The 21,055-nt window shown below is 43.6% G+C and overlaps 1 protein-coding gene and 1 long non-coding RNA gene across 2 annotated transcripts in view; both read left to right on the forward strand.

The window, feature by feature from the left end:
- The window catches only part of LOC146179139 (uncharacterized), a 53,859-nt gene that overhangs the window by 16,157 nt on the left and 16,647 nt on the right, over nucleotides 1-21,055 (forward strand). The window lies entirely within an intron of this gene.
- Nucleotides 44-9,983, forward strand: LOC146179140 (uncharacterized). The gene is made up of 3 exons (XR_014700693.1): nucleotides 44-183; nucleotides 885-992; nucleotides 9,917-9,983. It is a non-coding gene; the product is annotated as an uncharacterized LOC146179140 (long non-coding RNA).

The following is a 21,055-nucleotide window of genomic DNA, read 5'->3' on the forward strand; positions in this document are numbered from 1 at the left end:
GTTGCAGGAGCCAAATGCTTGCTGCAACCCATGACGTATTATCCGGTTTAAGAAAAACGTCACATCCGGCTATTGTTTTGTGGGTTTTGTGTTGCTTTTAGTAGCAAAATGGCTGGTCGTCTTTTATGGTGGGAGGCGGGAGAGCTGTGTCGCCGTGTCAGCCGTGTGCTCTCGTGTTGTACGGTACGTAAGCAATTTTTTCTATTCTTAAGATACTTCAGTATGCATGTATTGAGTCATTGCCCACTGTCCGTCCACGTCCGTGCGCCCGAATGTTCTGTTGACCATTGAGCCTGCTTGGCCGGCAGTGGGCCCGAACGCCCCAAAGGTGTATTATCGAAGGTCTCAATCGAAAGCTCAACGCAGTTCGACACTAAGGAACATGCGGTTAAATACCGTTTATTAGGCCAACCGCGCGAAAATCTCACGTCATGTAAAGCACGCCTGACTATCAGTCTTGCGTGCGCTTGAAAAGGGCGGGAAACTTGGGTACTTTCCGCACCTGTCTTGTAACGTCTCTGAGCTGATAGAGGGACTTTAGGAGGTACTAGGACATGACAAAACAACGCGTAGAAGCAGGAAAGGCGAGGATCACACAGGCCTTTGTGGGAAGCTTTTGTTTCGATGCACCACGACGTACTAACCATTTGTGCGACATACTATCATTTTGTGTGGCCCTCGTTGCTATGACGCGGTGTAATGATTTCATACCTCATTTTATGACTGCGCACGGTCAAATGTATGCAGGGCCGCTTTCTGATTACGGTGAGGTAAGCGATTTCGCCTTGTGTTTAAAGTGCATCAACATGTACTTGTTTTAAATTCAATTTGTTTTGTGTGTGTGAAGATCGCTTATAAGCTGACGTCTAATATTTGGTACGCAGGGACCTTCCTGGTATGTGTTTTGGAGTCTAGCATGTACTTGCTGATTGCTGAGGCTGAACAAATGGGACTATGAAAGGCGGAGACAGCATATGCTCAAACGCCACAAGGTGAGCCCTGTACTTAATTTCAAAACAATTGCTGTGCCACGGCAACTGGTCATTTGTTTTACATGGGGAACATGCTTGGGCACAGGTCCCCAGTTTGCATAGAGTGCATGAATGAATCAAACAAGCAAGCATTCCTGCAGTTGCAGTGTCCAGCTTGTAGTTTGCAGCCTTTCTTTCTCAGTTGCAATTAATGCATTGCAAACAGTGTGCAATGTAACAGTTGATTCAGACTAAGAAAACCAGACTAGCTCCAAAAACAAACAAATGTTTGCGCAAGATGGAAGATCAAACCACGCTATATTGTCTTCTCAATTCGCTGTGAAAAACTGGCAAAGCTGCCTTCTTTAACAAATGATATTCCTGCACAGGTCGGTTGTGTTGCTTTTTTTTGTGTGTGTGTGTGTGTGTGTGCGTGCGTGTGTGCGTGTGTGTGTGTGTGTGTGTGTGTGTGTGTGTGTGTGTGTGTGTGTGTGTGTGTGTGTGACAAAGTTCCTGCAAGAACTTTATAGCTTTGGAAACCACTGTGAAAGATAAAATGAGGTCTGCAAGATTGGCATCAATGGCTTGCAGGGCAAGCAGCACAGAATATACACCCTGCCTATTCTTTAACAGTATAGCTCGAGCATCGACTGTCCGAGCAGAAACAAAGTGGAAATCAGGAGAGGTAACAAGCAGGGAGATGTAATCATGCTGCTTCAGCGAGTGTTGTCTACTTGGCTGTTCTGCTCCGTTGGCAGCAACCCCTTGAATCTAGTTTCATATCGGAGTTCTGAGCGCGCTCTGCTATGTGCTTGTGGATTAAATCTGTGCAAGCTTGTAACGTTCCAAATTTTACACTTGTCCCTGGTTCTATTTGCAAATACTGTCTCGTATTTTTTTTTTCTTTTTTTTTTTTTTTTCCAAGCAATGAAAGTATCGATGGCAAGAGTTATGGGGAAAGTTGGATTTTTTATTGGAAATGTGTGTTCTTTGGAGATACTATTCGCATGATATGCAGATACTATTGCGGCTAAAAACAAACAATGACAGCTTCTCCGGGCACCGACATGCCTACCAGCCAATTGTGGCAGGGTTGCTTCACATTGATCAAAGCAGCGTAGCAAACGAGGTTCACTGCAGCATCAAGAATTGTGAGCACGCCCTCGCACTCCTGCATCTTCCGGCGCAGCAGTGCCGGGCAGTCGACGGTCACGTGGTACTGTTAAAACATTGGCCAGGTGTACACTGCCTAGGGTGGTGCCCATTTCGTAGCAGAGGCAATGCCTGCCTAAAGTATATCCTCTTCACTTGACGAGCAAAGAAGCATTCTAGTTTCCCTTGCTGAGAAGGGGGAATGCAGCCTCTCCACTCCATCCACTATCTTCTCGCCAACATCGAACACTTTCTTTCCGCTCATCAAAGATTATCCTTTTATGCCAGGGGCCTTGGCGCACGGCCCGCGGAGCTGCGTGATGCAGTCCGCCAGCTCAAACTTTTCAGCTGACATTTTTGAAAGCATTACCACCAGCCCTAATTTTCAACTAAAATAAACTCGGACTTTGTACCAGTTAGTATGCATTCATTTTTTAAAAGGCGTTGACGACTTAATCTGCGTGAACTTTTATTTGACATCACTATGCCTTCAAAGCAAGGAACCAGACATCCTTGCCTTCTCTTTTATTTCCAAGTTGTTTTTTGAGGATTATAAGTGTGGTAGTATTTATTAACAGGTGTACCATTTCAGTACCCTCTCCGAGCGATCCTGAAGCGGCTTTTCTTTTGCAATAATAGGAGGGCTTGGTCTGACAAAACGAAGTTTTGCTTATTTTTGTTCATTTTATTGTTATTTATTGTACTTTGTTTCCTGTTGTTTTGTTGATTTCTGGCTCCTGGGTCATGAGAGAAAAAGCTTTCTCAATGCAACCCACATAGCAATATGAGTTTGAGACTCCCTGCTCTATGCCCATAATGGCGGGGGGGTCAATGGATAATTCATAATGAGTTTGTCTGAAAGGTAATTGTTTAGCAAAAAGCTACTATGTGCCACTGGTCAGCCCGGACCCACAACCTCCGCATCATGGTGTTAGAAGTGTGTGAACGGGCCGCTCCGCACCGAACAGTAAGTGACAATACTGATGCTCCGATTTCCGTAGGCTGTCGAGAGACTGCGTTGACTGTTGGTGGCCGCGGGTTCGCTGGGTGCAGTTAAACTCTTCGGGCAAAGGCGTGGGGAATAGATGGGCTTCCCTATACACAGGTGCTTCTTGCTGTTTCTTCTGCCTTCGCTCGTACCGAGTGGTGTTGGTGACCACCGCTGCGTCCGTAGCTCAGCAACACATTGCGGTGCGGAGATGAGGACTTCTCTTCTCGACTGCACACATTTATTTACACTTGTTTACAAACTATTTACAATAACGTCGTCAGATGTGATATCAAAACATAGAGGGCTAACCGCAACTGGGTGCACGATCGGAGGTCAGAGGCTAGCAGAATCAGACCTTGGCCTTCTGCTACACTTAAGGCCGGAGTCCCTTGAGACCTCCGTCAGCCTAGCCTCCCTCCTCGAACAACCCGTCTGCCCTCGTCTGAGCCCAACCGTCCTCCGAGCCCGACTGTCCCAACGCTCCTTCCTTAGCGCTCAAAATTCGAGTCTAGTCCGTTAACCAATCAACGACTAGTCACTCTGTGGCCAATAACATGCAGTCCTTCAAAATGGGCTGGCCAATCGCTGTGCCACATATATACCCCTCTCTTATGCATGTTAAGTAATACAAACACAAAGCATGCACTACGCGGCGAGTGGTTGCGCACACAAACACATACATCTGTGATTTCTGCCTCTCCAAAATCCTCCCACGCAAGAGGTGCCAAGCAGTCGCAAAGACAAACGGCGTCGACGGTTACACTTCCGAAAACACACACATAGACACACACACGCAAACCTGAGGCCCAAACATTCCGATCCCTGCCCTTGTTTGGTTGCGCACGGGCGGCGGATTCAAAGGGACGTACAGGCGCCTTCCCATGAAGACATGTCAACAGCGCGTTCTCCCCAGGCCCGTGTTACGCCGCGTTTCGGGATTTATGGCCTCTGCGCCCTCTCCACTCGAACCGGGAGACACAGCAGTTAGCGCCGAACCCACAACCAATGCGCTTATGCTGTGCCTTCCACTTGCACTGCTCTGCCTCCGTCGCGGGACGGACAGAGCCGGCAGCGTCGCCCGCTGCCGTGTGTTCTGGGCTCACTTCCGAGAAGCGGTCGCCTGCGTGACCGTCATAAATCAGCCCGCGTCAAGCTGCCCCTTGACCTTGGCCGCTGCTTCGGAATCTCCTTCTGGGCGAAGCCCGCAAACTTAACTGGCGCCGCAAGATTGCCAGTCAGTTCTCAACTTGCATCGGTGCGCATTTTGTTTATCTCGCTGACGCCCCCGCTCCACGCCTTTCTTCGATCATGGTATATTCTAAGTTGTAATGTAATGTAATGTGGAAAAAAGTGCATTGTTCACCGCTGCAATACAGGCTACATATTCTGCAATGAAAAATGTCAGCTTTCTTCGGTGCGAAAAGATGTCGAACGACTTCAGCTATGGTGGCCGGCATGCCAAGGCATGCAAAGAAGCTGTACTGTCACTGTTTGTGAGGGGCACTTCGAGCCCAGGTTTGTGTCCAAAACATGGACGACAGAGTTAAATGGGCATATGCTGCAAAGCGTTGCTTGCAAAGGAAGCGGTCCCCACTATATTCTCTGCCTGCTTGCCTACCTTTCAGACATCGAAAAGTAGAAAGCGAACCACTGAAAGGCAACCCCAGGAACCGAAAAAATAGAAGATCGTCAAACCTTATGTAGAAGCGTCAGCTGAAGGTAGCACGCGCTTCACACGACACTGCGTGGGCATGGACAGGCCCAAAAGCTGGGTGCGGCTCAACCCACGGGCCGTCTGGGCCGACACATGAACATTTTTGCTGTACTCGGGGTGGGCTTAAACGTACGGGTCTGAGCCGGATTCGGGTTTGTACACAGAGGGCCGATGTCCTTTATAGTCACTTTGTCGGAGTAAAATACACATTCGCGGCGTCGCTGCAGTGAAATGGATGAAATGACCATGATACGCTCCGAGAAAGAAGTTTAGTCTTCTTAGCTTATTTATTTACTTATTACGGCACCGCGGTGGCTTAGTCATTAAAGCTCTCGAGTACTGAGCTGGGATACCCTAGTCTGATCCTAATTGGGAGACAGCATTTTGGTCGAAGCTGAAAGCATGGCAGGCATATACTTGACGATGGCAGTTTCATTGAAGAATCCCAGGTGGCCGAAGTGATCCGGACGCCTCTGCTACGGCGTCCTCACACTTTGAGCCGGTTTGGGACCATTGCTCCAGAGACATAGCCCTTTTGTTGTTTTTTTTGGCGTCATGTACACTTTTTTTTTTTTCTCCACATGAGAAAATTCAAAACCAAATGTGGGTATGGTTTTCATTTTAATCTGTTGATTGGAACGTCTCATAACTGAAATAGCCGCAAAGGCTCGATAGAGTTTAGAAATCTCCTTGACGATGAAATAAGATAAATCTTTAATGAGCAATTTTTAAATAGTCAATCAGTGTCGTAAACAATTAGGCGCGCGCCGGCCACATTGAACGATACAAACGAATATATGAAATTACTCCCCTCGGTGACTAAAGAGCAGCAGTCAGACACCGCTCTTGCATGTTTTAAAGCGTAAAATGCCATGTGCGGGTTATGCTGGTGTGGTGCAGCGGGGAGTTCGCCTAATAAATTAGAGTAGCGCCAGATGAGGCTGGTCTGCGATAAGGCGCTTTCTCATATGGTCAGTTTTATATACCACTGGAGGCTAGGAACTGGAAACCTCATACAAACCACTGGGAAGGGCCAACATTCGAACGCTTGGTGAGGTGCTATCTTTTTCAAGGTTGGTGTTCAACACTCATGACGCCTCAGCCACAGATACAGTCTTGCTGCCGCAGCGGCGCCATCTTTCTCGACAGAGGAAATTGAGGGCGGGGGGACACGCCTCAGTGAAGAGCATTGCAGCCAGAACACGTGCCGGCCCTGGCAGCAGTGCTGTTGTGAGCTATTATATAACAGCACCTCTCGCACACCACAGGGCGGGCATGCCGCCTGAGCTTCTTGTCTTTTGTCTACCGCCGTCGCCTCCAGTTCACAGATAATTAAATCGAGAAGAATATTGGCTTTCTCTTTCTTTGACGGAGGTGGTACCTACGCTTGACGAACGGCAGTTTTGGCATGGCGTGAAGGCTACATACGCACGCTATTGGCTACTTTGCGTTTCCTCGAAATTTTAATCAGTTATATTTTGCTGCACACGGTGTCTAAATATTAAAGCATCCTCGCAAGAAGTCCGATGACAATTTTTTTTTTTTCATTCTAATTGAATGCGATCTCACGAATTGAAATCATGGCCAAACTGGTTGCTTTTAAAGGGGACATGGCTCTTAAAGCTATTTTTCCTACGTTTTTCAACAAATTTGATAAAACCTGGTATTCTGATTGGGCAGCTGGAAAAATGGTTACATGTTTGAAATCAGTGCAAGAAACTGAATCAGAATGCCAGGTTTTATCAAATTTGGTCAAAAATTGGAAAATAATCTTAAGGGCCATGTCCCCCCTTAAGCAGAAGCGAAATGCAATACAGCTGACATATTTCGTGGTGTGTTTGGAGACTGTAAACAGCCTAAACTAATACATTCTTTTTCAGCGAATTTCTAACAGTTTAGAGTTGTCGTGGGAAGACGAAAGAGTCACACTGGCCGTACTGCCCGAATCCGTGAGTCTCGCTGCCTGTCGGAGGTTGGGCACACTACAAGCTGGGGCGCGCCGGCGCGGCTCGTTCATACATAACCCTTCAGACACCACACTCCACATGGTCTACTTGGCACTTGCTGTATTTTATTTTAAACCAGCCAAAAAACAAGACAGGGAATAGAAGCTAACGAGATGAGGCTGGCTTCTCTGTGTCTAGTCTTTTGGCTGGCTTAAAATGAATGGTTACCAATTCGCCCAGTTGTTAACCTTGTTGCTGTATTTACAGGGCATTCCCACGTCTGCTGCTGCGGTTTAGTTGAGCACTGGTGAACGCTGTCTATGTTGGGATACATGCAACATAAATAGCTTGAAAAGATTTCACAGCCATCATTGTAGCTAGTTTGTAAAGCATGGGATGCATAATGTGCAGGTCTCGGACCTCAACGGTGGCATGTTTCTTGTTTTTGTTTTTCTAGTTTGCAATGAGTTATTTTTCATTTGACAGTAGATACACTACTAATTACCGTTCATCACCAATGCAGACTTTTTTTTTTTAGTTAATTATATGCTTCCTCAATTTCATTCTGTTGGTTTGCATACCTGTGTCGTAACAGAGCGTTTATATATTTTTCCTTTTCTGCTAAATAGAAGAGCATGAGCCTCTCATAGCCTGTGTTGCTTTGGGACGTTAAATCCCATAACATCTTATAGTAGCGCGAACAAAAACACACACAAGACAGGGTACAGGACGAGCGCTACCTAGTTGGTGCAGTACTTCAGACATCTTATAGTAGCGCGAACAAAAACACACACAAGACAGGGTACAGGACGAGCGCTAGGCCGACAACACATCTTACCGAAATCCCATAAGCCAGACCAGCATGAGCCTCGTTTCTGGCAGTCGTAGATCTATTTCATTGAACTTCTTTGTTAATAATAAGCTTGTCAAACATACGTCAGACAAAAACATACAGTATTATGGGTGTGACACCATGAAGGTGTCAATCATTAGAAATGTCACAAGTGTTGGGCAGGCATGCAGGGCCCATCATTAACGTGTTAAAATTAAGCTCGGGTGCCACTCAAGCGAAAACGTGAGAAGCCACTGACAGAAGGCCATGGAGTAGGGTATCTGAAGGGGGAAAGGGCTACCCTTGAGTGCAGTCTATCCTCACTGAAGGGATTGCTGACCAGTGCCTTGGAAATTTTATCAGAACAGGCATGGATAAAAAAAATTATATGCACACGATAGGGAGTGGAAATGTGCTGCCTATTGATGTGAACTCCGAACTAGTCCAGTGGTGCTTGAGCACATCATAGTGGTATAGTCCACATATCTCAGGCTAAAATAGTCATGTTTTTAGTCGAACTTATCGTTCGGGCATCAAGTATGGAAACAAGCATTGCATTTTCTGCTAGTTTGTTCCAAATTGTTTCTAAGGTTGTTTGTGTTATTTTAAATATCTGTACATGTTTTGGCTGTTAGTCTTATATTTTCAGCAATGCATTGATCTTTGAATAAAAAGGAATCAAATAGGTTATTTTGGTATGTCAGGTATAAAATATTCAGCTAATAAAATCATTTGACTTTAGAAACGTGCTCCAAAACAATTTGAATGCTTCAAAACTTCAGTTTTATAGCTTCAAAGTGCTCGAGCCTGCTTCTACCTCTCCAAGTTGGTTTGTGGTTCAGGTCATTATTAACAGTTCTGCATGACTGAATTGATGTCTTCAATTTGTAGTTTTGGGGAGGGTTGCATCCATTGGGAAGAGTGAAAAATGCTGGCTGAAGATAAGGAACGCAGCATTATGAAAATTCCGATTGCTATTGGGCAACCATCTCATGGATGATGGCACTTGAAAGCGTTTTGACTGGAGGTACTCGCACTGCTTGGGCTAGGCCAGTGCAGTACTTCATCTTACAGGAGCATATGCACCTAATCTTGGTCGCATTTTGCTTGTTAACGACATGCAAGACAGTACTCTGTACAGATCATCACCTGATTTTTATCTTCAACCGCTAAATAATCTATAATTGATTTTTGTCTTATCTGTTTCAGGGTGTCTATACTCCATTAACACACTGAATCTTAGTAGTGCTGCTACTGCACTTAGTCAAGTGTTGGTCTCAGTTTGCAATACTTTCAGCTGCTTTGAGAAGTAAGATGCTCATGGACAGCCTCCTTAACAACATGAGCTGTTGTATTTGTGATGAGGACTGTATATCAAAGACAGCCAGAGGTTTTATGATGCTGGCATTGTAGCAACTGTTGTGGTGCTGCAGTTCAGTGAGGGATTTGGCCATCTTGTGGTTGTTGCCTGTTTGCTGTGGCCACCCTCAAAGTAAATAGCTATGGTCCTGTCACATAGCTAGAGAACTTCTTGTTACTTGTATGGAAACTACTGTTTGGCACAAAATGACTTGTGCCTGCTTCATGTGCGAGCGACTACATTTGGGTGGAACAGTTCCTCATTCTTTTTCACAGCCCATAGGAAGGATTTCGCAAGTTTAGAAAATGAAAAGTCCACAGCTGAATTAGTCGCGATTCTGGAATCATGCTGTGTAGTCGACAAACGCCACAATTCGAGAGCAACGCATGTCGTCTAATGAACAGTGCAAGTGAAACTTCTTGGATGCAGCAGCAAATGAAAATGTGCACACATGGTTTTCAAGATGTCTCAACGTTTATTTATATGCTTCACAACCTACCAAACAAAGCCCGCACGCTTGCGTTACACCAAAGCACAATCACCGGTCTGTTCTGATGTCTGCGGCCAGTGTTGATAATTTCATATAAATTCTTTACCACCCACGGTGTCCATTTCTGCTGTGCATGTGCACTGCAGTGATACATTGTCGCACGCATGCAGAGAGCACTAGTACTGGCCTTACTTAGGGTAACCTTTTCGCTGTTTTGGCTTTTCTCATTCTTGAGCTATGCTACATGGTGCACACTTTTCTTTTTGGTCTGGTTCCTTTGACGAGTCATGAATTCAGCATTTGTGCTTTTCCTTTTTGAGGGTGTAGTGACCATATGCAAATCCACTATTAGAATATATGAGCTGCTGCATAGTCTGCAGTCCTGTTATCTTTTTATATAAATTTAGTACGTCTCTGAATTTCTGAGCTTGCATACTTTTGTTTCTTCTCCCCATGACAGCCGATCCTGCACGTGACTGATGCTAGTCGAGAGATCACAACAGCTGCCCACCTTTCAAAGCATGGCATTCCCTGGCCCAAGTTGACTGCTCCCTGTGCTACTGTCTCAACAGTGTACTCACAAGTCTGCACTTCGCTTACACACGTTGGCCATAGCTTCTGTGTCAAAATAAAGTATTCCTACCTATGTGCCTTTTCATTCATTAATAACGCACATGATTGGAGTAATAAACACTCCAGTGCCAAAACACCATGTTGACACACTCATTTATGTTTAGACTGCCTACCTTCTGCATTACTTCCCTTTTGTAGCCTACCTAGAAAGGTAAGTATTTACTGTATGAGTCGTAGAACCCCATGTATTTCTGTTATTCCTTTTGAGACAGGAAATAATCTGCAAAACCAGTGAAGTAAGAAAAGTTCACAGATATCTTTCGTAGACAATATTTAGAGGTAAGCCCAATGAAGATGCTTGGAACTGCAGACGGGGCCTGGTGATGGAAAGGCAAAGTGGGCGGTGTTTGTTGAATTGCAGAAGAGTGGTTTAATTCAATATTTTGCAGATGAGCAGCAACTTAATTGCAATGCCCTTGTCTGTGGGATGCACCCATACTGTCGCCTCATGTAATGCTCGAACATTTGGCAGTGCTAATCACTTTACTAAAATATTGTAATCTTGGCCCTTCAAAGTGAATTGTGTTCAATAGCGAGGTGACATGCTTGCAGCAATGAGATTCTAACCTTGGATACCCTCTCAATACGCTATTGCTGTGCCTCTATGCTATTGGAATGGTGAGGCAGCATAATAAAAGGGCATAAAAAAAAGCGTGTGCAGTAATTCTTTACATGTAACAATAGTTGAAGCCCTCGCCTAATTTAATGTGATTGCATTAAAAGGTCATATTTACCAAAAAAGGCAATTTGAGCGACAAGGATGACTGGCAGATGGTATGACCGGATGGATTGGTCTGGGTGATGTGGGGACCATGGTATGGTCCAGCTGCCTACCCAAGCGGCTCCTTTGACATGAGAAAAACTCATTGCCTTTCAGAATCCCAAGTCAGATGTGTGAGTTGGGAGTTCATTCACATGTGATAATTAGTAAACTTACAAATTGGTATGTGTGATAAAAGCGCAAACTAAGATTGGTGAGTCAACAAGTAGCCAACTAAATGTACAGGGATGAGAATACAGGAGTCGTAAATGCTGTGGCATGTTTTCCTTAACAGCGGTGCAGAAGTGCCCCCGAAATATTTGTTGCATTTGCTCAATTTAGGTGTATTTCAGTTTCTGGTATAACCTTTCCCACACCTTTAACCTTTAGGCACAGTAATTGTAAGTAAAATCAGCAGTTAAAAAAATAGCATTGTCAAGATGACAGCGTTCCAAAAGATTGAGAAATAGTATTAAGGTACGTATAGCAGCAAAAGTTGCAACACTGTACCATCAGCATGCACGTGTGATCCCAGCCATTTTTGGAACCATAAATGCAGTATTAACTTCAGTAGTTTATCAATTCAGTTTCGGACTATCCTCATGTTTGACAAGATTTTAATGATGAAACCTTCAGCTTAATGCCTCTAGTAGCCTGAGTATTCTGAAGCATAGCATTGTTGCCTTACTTAATTGCTTGGTACACTTTCCAATTTTGCAGTGAGAAATTTCTTAGCCTAAAAAAGTGAAAAATTTGGCAGTACTCTGTCAGGGACAAAGCAAGCTTTTGGAAAAGGAAAATAGAGTAGATGTCTCTGAATGGACACCCCATGTGCACTGTGAATGAAACTAATGAGCAAAAAAAAAAGCATATGCTTTCAAGCAAAGTATTGCAATGCTTAATATTACATAGAATTCCTCCTGGCACACATAGATTTCATATTTCAAGCTGCCAGTTTCCATCATGCAAGGACGACATTTGCTAGTTTCTATACAGCACCTTCGTGCTTTCGCACTGGCAAGCCACGTTTTGCGAGAGGGTACCTTTCTAAGTGGACTCAGCTAGGCTTAACCTGATTTCCATGAAATATATATGGAAGGGTGCTTAAACCAGATGCTATCAGGCTTTACGTATACCTGCAGATAAGAGCCCTGCCAGCTACTATTTTTAATAAAGAAAATTTGATATATCTAGTCGTCACTTAGTGTTTGTCATACATACTCCCTCAAGCACAATTAACAGTGTTCTGATCGAGCTGCATGCTTGATTGATACTAAAAATGAAAACGCAGCGCTGACACCAAACATGAACGAGCCACTGCTCAATTAAAACGCCTGGAGAGAGTGAAACGTAAGTCAACTTCATCCCTTTCACTTCTTCCTTGTCGACTGGTTGGTTAACCAACCAACCTTGTCAACTGCGACGTAAAATATCGGCAGCACTTGTGCAGCGGTCACCTCTACAGACCGAGCATGCTATGCATCTGGTCATCGACTGGAAGCTGTCGGCCGGCGCATCGTCGCCGTCGATTCTCCCAGCGACGCCACGCCCTCCGCGGCACGGATTCAACCCTCTTTCCAGTTTGGTTGCTAATGGACATCAATTTTCGCTGATTATTGTACTAAGCAGGTAAGCCCAGCTCTACTAATTGAGCACATAATTAAAATATTTTATCGAGTTCAGTTTATAGCGCAGCCCTATGGCAGTCGCGTAACCAGCGAAGCGAATAAAGAGCACATCAGAGGAAGAAAGTTCGGCGATGCACTCTGATGCACATCTTACGCATTGGATTTGTTATAGAGACGACCATGGAATAATTTAAACAAATTGTTCGATATACACGGTCATTTGGCTGCTGGATGTACCATTGCTTGTAAATCCGGCCGCGCAAAATATATAGTAAAAGAATTTACTTATTTTTCCATATTTTATGTTCACAACAAACATATGCATAACCACGCACTGAGATCAAGTGCCACATGAAAATTCGCGCTTCCACTTCAGTTCGAATAATAGCTCTCGAGGTCAAATGTTCGAATGAGTCGCGTTACATATGCTGTGTATGCGAGGTGGGTACGTGGGGGACGAATTAAACTGCACTGCAAAAGATAGTTTGGTTTGGTTTATGAGGTCCCGAAGCAACTCGACCAGGCTGTGAGATACGCCGTATATAGTGGAAGGCTCCGAGAATTTCGACCATCTGGCTGGGTTTTTACCGTACCGCGCAGTACACGCGGGCGCCTTTGTTAGTATTCGCTCCCATTGAAAAGCAGTCACCCCAGTCAGGATTGAATCCCACACCCTTGGACACAGAAGTCGAGTACGTCAACTGCACCAGCACAGCGGGGGAGGGAGAAGGCACTGTTGCGTTGTTGGGTGCTTGGTTTTGCCCGCGGCTGCTACGTTTTTGTGACATGGCCATGCAGTCCCGTTCCACCTAGCTTCCACTGGGACATGCAATTCGTTGCAGCCTCCGCTGCTGCGGGTGCGAGTCGTGAAAAAAGAAACTATGCCGGGACTGCGGGCATTGCAGAATTAACATGCAGTTTCACGGGTTGGTTTGGCTGGAGGCTTTTAATTGTGCCCGTGTATGCGGTGCGATAACAATTAATTAAGCAGGCGCTGGTATATAACTGATAATACTTTTTAACTAGTCATGCGCACTAGCGCCTCATTTACTAACAGCTATAGGTTTGCTGAGGTCGCAATTATAATATCTATATCAGTCTTTTAAATTTTGGAAACACCATTATCGTCCCCGCTTTTAGCACACGAATTTAGGCCGCGTATGGCAGAAAACGAAACCTCTCGGTCGAGGATAATTTAGTGCGCGCGGCATATATATGTACGGGTGTACGTTGTACGATCGCTTCGCTAGCCATTCCTCCCGGGCGCTCCCGAACATTATGAAAGAAGTGACACCCGCGGCGGTGCGTGGCGCGTATGCAGCATGCATGACTAGCGTGGCGATTTGCGCTCAACCGCTGTATAGTTTCGGTTTCGCCTGTGTACGGCCGGAACTACCCGAGCAGGTAGCGTAGATGGCAGCGTACTGCTCCGAAGTTGTCACTTGCTCCTTCTTAGCGCACAGGAGGGACGGCAAGCTTCGAGAGCAAGGTATACCCGCACATATGAAACGGGCTCATAAGAGAGCCAGGTCGAAAAAATAGAGAAGGTTATGGCCAGGTACGCGCTCGATCATCACAGTGGTTTCAATTTAGCCCGCGCATAAAAATTTCTTGCGTTAAATACGCCATTAGAATTATGTTTTGGGAAAGTTTACACTGATATAGATACTGACATGGGCGTCGACATGACCCCCTGCATGGTGCCAACAGATTCTTATTCACTGAAATTGCATTGTCAGAACACTTAGTGACATAATTTGTTCATTCTAGAAGGACAAACTCGTGGAAGTTTAAATTTTGAGTCTTGTGCTATTAAATTAAGGAAAAAAGTATGGGAGATGGAATAAACCCCACCCTTTACAACCCCCTTTACTGATACATTATCACCAGGTTTGATTTGGTTGTTTAATCTGATGCAAAAATTCATAAGAATAGCAATAAATGGACAGCAGAAGACAATTAAGTAGTTCAGTTCGGTAGTTAAAATCTTAAGGGTCACTGTATCAAATGCTTTTTGAAGATTAAGAAAAGGTAGCTAATTTTATTTGAGTTGAACATGCCCATGCTTCTCATTTAGTGAATCAGTATATACAAAGCATTCCTCATCACCTGATGGGCCAGCTCATCAAGACACTTACAGTAATTGCTTAACTGTGGCTGCTTGCTCTTTGTATGAAATAAAAAACTAACTTGAATTTGAGGCAAAAATTTCTAAGAAAGGAAAAGGCACGAGTACTGAGTCATCAAAAGTGCCTTAAAATTGAGATACTCGCTTAAAATCAAGAGACTTAGCTGCAGTATATGCAGCCAAAGAAGAAACAGAAAAAGGCTTTTGAAATGTCAAAACAAGTGATTTTAATAGCACCCCCAAAATTCAGCAAGAGTACTGGGCAATTTTAGAGTGTATGGTTAAAGCAGAATTCATTTTACCCAAATTTAATACTCAACTTGGCTGTTCTGCCAATGCCAAATTTTTCTAAAAAATTTCAACACTTAGAAGCACAAAAAAAGCCTAGCCCTGAAGCTTTTGCTTTCTTTTCTAGAATGCATTCATACCTTCAGTTAGAAATGTTAAGGTATAGAAGCACGATCAAAAGCGACCATTCAGAGCTTCTTTGGAACTATCCAAAATATAAGTTATGAACTGCAAAATAAAATGACCCACGTTTAAGGTCTAATTGTGTTTTTTAAGTTTCGCTTTCAGCTATGCTGGTCCCTGTAGACCTTTCCTCAACTCTTTAAACTGTACTTCAAGACCTAGTAGAAGTAGTAGTAATAAATTTTATTTGGCTACAAAAATGAGTGCCAAAGAGGTTTGCAACTTGTAGAACCAGGGCCATCTGTCACTTCGACATGGAGGACTCCAGCCAGGTACACCAATTAAAAGGAGGAGAGTCAAGATAAATGGGGGACTGAATGGCAATGGTGCAAAGGAAAAGCAGTGTTCTAGGTTAATGCAAATGAGAGATATAGTTGGGACAAGATGCTTTAGGTGGATACAGTAAAGAAAGAAATGCACTGGGAGAAGGAGGAAGAAACTTTAACGACACGGAGTATTAGGCACCGAGAATGTCCTGAGTACGGGTCACCAAGGCCAACCAGTCCGTCAGCTGATGCAAGACTAGTCAAGCCCACCAGGTTGGGAAACAAAAGTGAGGAAAATGAAATGTGCCGGGATGGTGAGAAAATTTGTTCCCATTTTACGTTTGACATGAGATTTAGTGACAGAAGAAAGGAAGAGGAGTCAAAAGAAGAATGAGATAATCTCGAAAATGCCTGGAAAGCAGCTTCATTCATCAAATTGACAGGTTGAAAGAAGCCGGCTATCCGGAACATGGTGTCATCTCAGTTGCTGAAGGAACCTATAAAAAAATGAAAACAAACAGCAAGGAAACTATGCCTAACACAGTGGACAGAATACAACAACAAAATCTGGTTGCAATACCCTATCTGCACAGCATATCGCATGATTTGAAACGAATAGGTAAAAAAGTAAATATCGAAGTAGTTTTTACAGCTTCGGAAAAGTTATCGAAGCTTTGTAGGATCACTCAAACTTGTGGTGTGCAGCGACGCGCATGTAGCATAGAACACCAGACTTTATTTGTACCCTGCAGCACAGGTGTGGTGTATGAGATCCCATTAAGCTGTGGGAAATGTTACATTGGACAAATGGGTAGATGCCTCAATGAACGGCTCTGAGAACACAATTATACCTATGAAAAACTTGCAAAAAAGAAACATCTGCAAAGGAAACATTGCTTTGCACTGCAGCAGGTGCACAGGTTGTATGCCCTGGCTTCTACAGGGCTTAAAGCCAGGGGGTGTGTCAGAGACCCCCACCCCCCCCCCCCCTCCCGTAATATTTAAGAGGGGTCCGAGATCCCCACAAGCTTGAATTCAAGCATGAGGACTGTAAGAATACAAACCAGGTAACCATTGTTTTGTTCTTGTCAGTGGTGTAATTGGAAGATTTTTTCTCTACCGTTTCAACATTTTCACATTGAGTATTAATAAAAACCAGAGATGGAGAAAAGTAATGGTTTCTCCCCTTTGTATAAAACGATTTGCAAAACAGGCAACCAGCCACTTTCTCTCTTTATTTCCCTTTCCACCAATGCTCGAATCACTACAGACTCCCTCCGATTGAGCCAGACTTTAAGCACTGGGCTTCACAAAACAAAGATTATTGGTAGAAGCAACAAGCAGATTACAAGAGAGATTCTGGAGGCAAGAGTCATCAAACAGAAAAAGGGCTTGTGCGTCAGTGCACCTTTGATAATGCTCAGTGAAAAAGAACTTGAGATCCTGTAAGTAGCGTAGGCTTACTCAAAACGCTTAGTATGTTATATCTTTTCTTGTATGGCAGTTTTCGGTTCTATATCTGGTGGTTTTTAAGGCTAACGACACGACTTAATCCTGCTCATTCATACTTTATATTTTGACAACGGAAACCCATATACAGCTCAACCTGGCTTTTTCATTTGTCTTCATCGAATGTTTAGCAGTGAGGCATGTGCTTGCTCATGGTGTATACTACTTCACTTGCGTTTTGGATTTTTGTGATTTCTTGTTTATTGTTATTTTTTTTTTTTTGTCAGTGCTTTGTTAGGAGAGAAAACTGGTATACGTGTATATGACGTTTTAACTTCGGCTGAGTCACATGTTATGAAAATGTGCATAAATTCCTCTGTTTTCCAATAAACCTCAGTTGACAGTCAGTGCTGTGTTCATCTCCCTACCTCTGACCACATCTATCTCAATCTCAAAGACCTCATTCCAAAAGTAACATGCACAAGTATTGATACAGCCATAAATTTATTACAATGAATAAGACTTTGCTGTCAACCATGATGAACTTGAATTTCTGCAACATCCAATGTCAAAGTGAAAGTGATCGCTCCTTCTGCTTATATGCTTCGCTTATTATTAAGGAGATTATTAAGTTGGTTTAGACCTTAAGGCAGAATATTAATTTAAATAGTTTAGTCACACAAACAAAAAAACACGGAAAAGAAATTATAACCGAGCTTTTTCTTGGTTGAAGCGCCGTACAGAGGAAGAAAGTAATCATATTTACACAGGTGGAAGCAGGCTCAAGCATTTTAGAACAGCTCAGGGAGCAGTAATAAAGTAACTTCGGAGCAGCCTTGAAGCAATAAAACTAGAGTTTCGGAGCAATCACATTATGTCTTGGAGCAAGATTTTAGACTCTCTTTTAATAATAGAATTCTAGCTTCCTCACTTAACTCTTTGACTGTCGAATATTCCGAAAAAAAAAAAAAAAATCACCTCCAGTGTCGAACTATTTGAAACGCTATGCGTTTAGCGCAATACCCGTACTGCAAAAACACCGCGGAACGGCATGCAGCCGCAGCACCTGTACGGCAAAACCAGTCAAAGGGTTAAATAGCAGCAAATGGAATGCTGCCTTCTACACTTCATAATTGAAGATCGTTTAACTAAGAGATTTATACTGTTTTGTGAGATTGAAAGGTGGACTTTACAACTTTGATGCGCTCAAGTATTACCACTAGTTTGAAGTTCACATCAATGAACAGCACATTTCTGCTTTCTATATTGTGCATATTCTTTTTGATCCTGCGCCTGTACCGATAAATTTCTGGGTACTGGCCAGTAACGCCTTCAGGGAAGATAGGTGGCACTTTAAGTATAGCCTTTTTCCCCTTCAAATTCATTACTTTATGGCCCTCTGTGGCTGCTCAAATTATTGCTTGAGCTATCTTAGTTTTAACACACTGGCGATAGGCCCTGTATGACTTTCCAACACTTTTGAAAACACATTTAGTGACTGGCACCTAAGTGGCATCACCTCCATAAGAGTTCCAAGTGTGCTTTTGTCTGTCGTAGGCATGACAGGCTAGATGGTGAAGCACCTGCTTGTATTCACAGCAGAATCGCTACAAACAAATCATGTAGTTTGTTGCAGCTGGACAAGTTTCTAATGGCTCGTAGTCATCATCGGCCAGACTATATCAACTGCAGGGTGAAGGCCTCTCCCATACTCCTCTACCTGTGCTAGCTGCATCCACTTTACTCCTGCAAAATTTTTAACCTCATCCGCTCACCTAACTTTCTGCTGTCCCCTGCGGCGATTTGCTTCCCTTGGAATCGTTTATTACCCTAAGCGAACATCGGTTGTCCTCTCTACGTATTACATGCCCTGCCCATGCCCACTTCATCTTTTGATTTCCACTAGAATGTAATTAACTCAAGTTATTTCTCTAACTCACTCTATGTGCTTCCTATTTTTTAACATTACACCTACCATTTTTCATTCCATAGTCATCTGCATTGTCCTCAACTTAAATAGAACCCTTTTCGTTAGCCTCCATGTTTCAGCTCCATAGGTGAGTAAGTGTAAGATGCAACTGCTGTATACCTTCCTCTTGAGCAATACCGGTAAGATACTAGTCATAATCTGAGAATACTTACCAAATCCACTCCATCCCAATCTTATTCTTCTAGTTATTTCCCTTTCATGATCTAGATCTGCGGTTACTACCTGTCCTAAGTACACATATTCGTCTACCACTTCCAGTGCTTCGCTACCTCATAGTAGTTTGGTGCGCCTGCTTCACTCGCTGATCTCATTTCCCTCACCACAGGCGATTCAAAAGGCCAGGAGTAGGTGCTATATCAAGTGCACAGAACATTTTCCGTAACGAATTCCTCAAATTTGCTTATAAGCAAACATTATGCTGCATACTAAAAGTAATATTAAAATTTTATACGTATTAGGCTCGGGTGAGATGCATTACACCTCTGCTACCGGTGTGTTGCCATTGTTTTGACTACACCAGCCACATACCCTGTGTACAGAACTCATAACAGACCATTGCCCAGCTGCGCTTCTCATAGTCGCTTAACTTAATTGTCTCGGATTGCGGTTCTTGCTGTCAATACCAGTAATGGCCCACTGTGCGGCAAAGCCGTGCTCCACTAAATTTAATGTCAGAACATTGATGCAGTCGAGTTGGAGCAATTTTGGAGGAGGGAAAGCAGGCTGGAGCAGAATGAAGCAGCACTTCCACCCCTGCATTTAGGATGAATGCAAAGAAAGGAATACTGCAATCAAATTCTAAATTCTAAGTTCATTCTAAGTTCAAAAGGCAAGCCACCATGTCAGTGTTATCACTCAGTATCCTAATTTCTAAGTTTAATATCACAGGAAAGACAATTGTGCCAAGCTCAAGCTTAACACCGTTCAACATGATCCAGTTACATATATATAAATATTCCTGCCGAACATAATCACAGTTCCTATATTGTAAGGAATCTTTATCAACCATGCTTTTATTTATGTGTTTATTGATACCTCAGAGGTCCTAATGCAAGACTTTACAGAAGGAATGGGCTTGTGCACAGTGATAAATGGCGACAGGCTAGTGGTATACATGGCTATGATTAGACAGGTTCTTCGATGGCAGTATTGAAGCTTACAGGATCACTGATGAGGGATGATTGCAGTTGTGAACAGTGCTTGCGAAGAATGACTCATGAAATGTAGTGGTGCGGGCATGCGGTGAAACGCCACTTTTACGATGACCTGTGCAAGGTGTTCTATACACAGGTTAGCCGAGACGACTGCCATGAGGTCTTGTATGAAAAGCTTGTGATAAAGGCAGGGGCATGAAGTACAGTGACGAGAACAGAGACTGTTACAGAGATTTCATGGCAGAGATGCTGAAGGAGTATTCGAGGGAATGAAACTGGTGGCATGGTTTTGAACAGGCTCATAAGGTTCAGTAAAGTTACAGTAGTGTGGATCAACTATATCATTGGCATATTAAAGTTGTGATCACACAAGGATTTTGTAATCTAGTAATTTTACACAAGAAGGTGCCAGCCATGGGTAGGTTACGATAGAGGTATCCAACAGTTCTATTAGAGTAATTAGTTACATGGCTTACAAGGCAAGACAATGTTAAGCCATTAGTGAGGTGAACACCAAGGCACTTAAACGAATTCTTTGAAAAAGTAGTACTAGTGTTAATTTTGTAAGTAGGATGTGTTGTTTTGGCAGTGGTGAGAAGAAATCAACAGTTTAAAGCTTCTCAGGGACGGAGGCCACATAGCACATCACTACTGTATGCGAATTAGATATAGATATAAGGCAGAAGCGTCGGACGAGTTGGTTACAGAGCAGCGAAGTACACAGTCATCAACTAAAATGTGGATGGTAGAAGTTACTGAAGGGAGATCGTTAAGAGTAAGGCACAGTGCTTTGTGGAACACATAGCTGAAAGAAAACTTTGGAAAAGAGGACTGGGTATTAGCAGTTACAAACCGCTAGCGGTCGGTCAGAAAGCCTTGGATCAAACTAGTGGATAGAGGTTTGTCCAATTCAGGCAGCTTCAGCAGAATGCGGGCAACGTGAAAAATGCGTGCACACAGGCGACGCAACTTGGGAAAAGCGCTAAAAGAAAATCGAGTACCGAACCTGCTGGATATTTTTTTCGAAGTTAATATTGGGATATATTGAGGGCGAAAGGCACCATTTCGGCTCCATCTTAGTGCCTATACCCTGTGCGATTCAGGGAACGTAGGAACGGGT

The sequence above is a fragment of the Amblyomma maculatum genome, chromosome 9, assembly GCF_055883805.1.
Source record: "Amblyomma maculatum isolate TAMU_Amacu chromosome 9, ASM5588380v1, whole genome shotgun sequence".
Lineage (NCBI taxonomy): Eukaryota > Metazoa > Arthropoda > Arachnida > Ixodida > Ixodidae > Amblyomma > Amblyomma maculatum.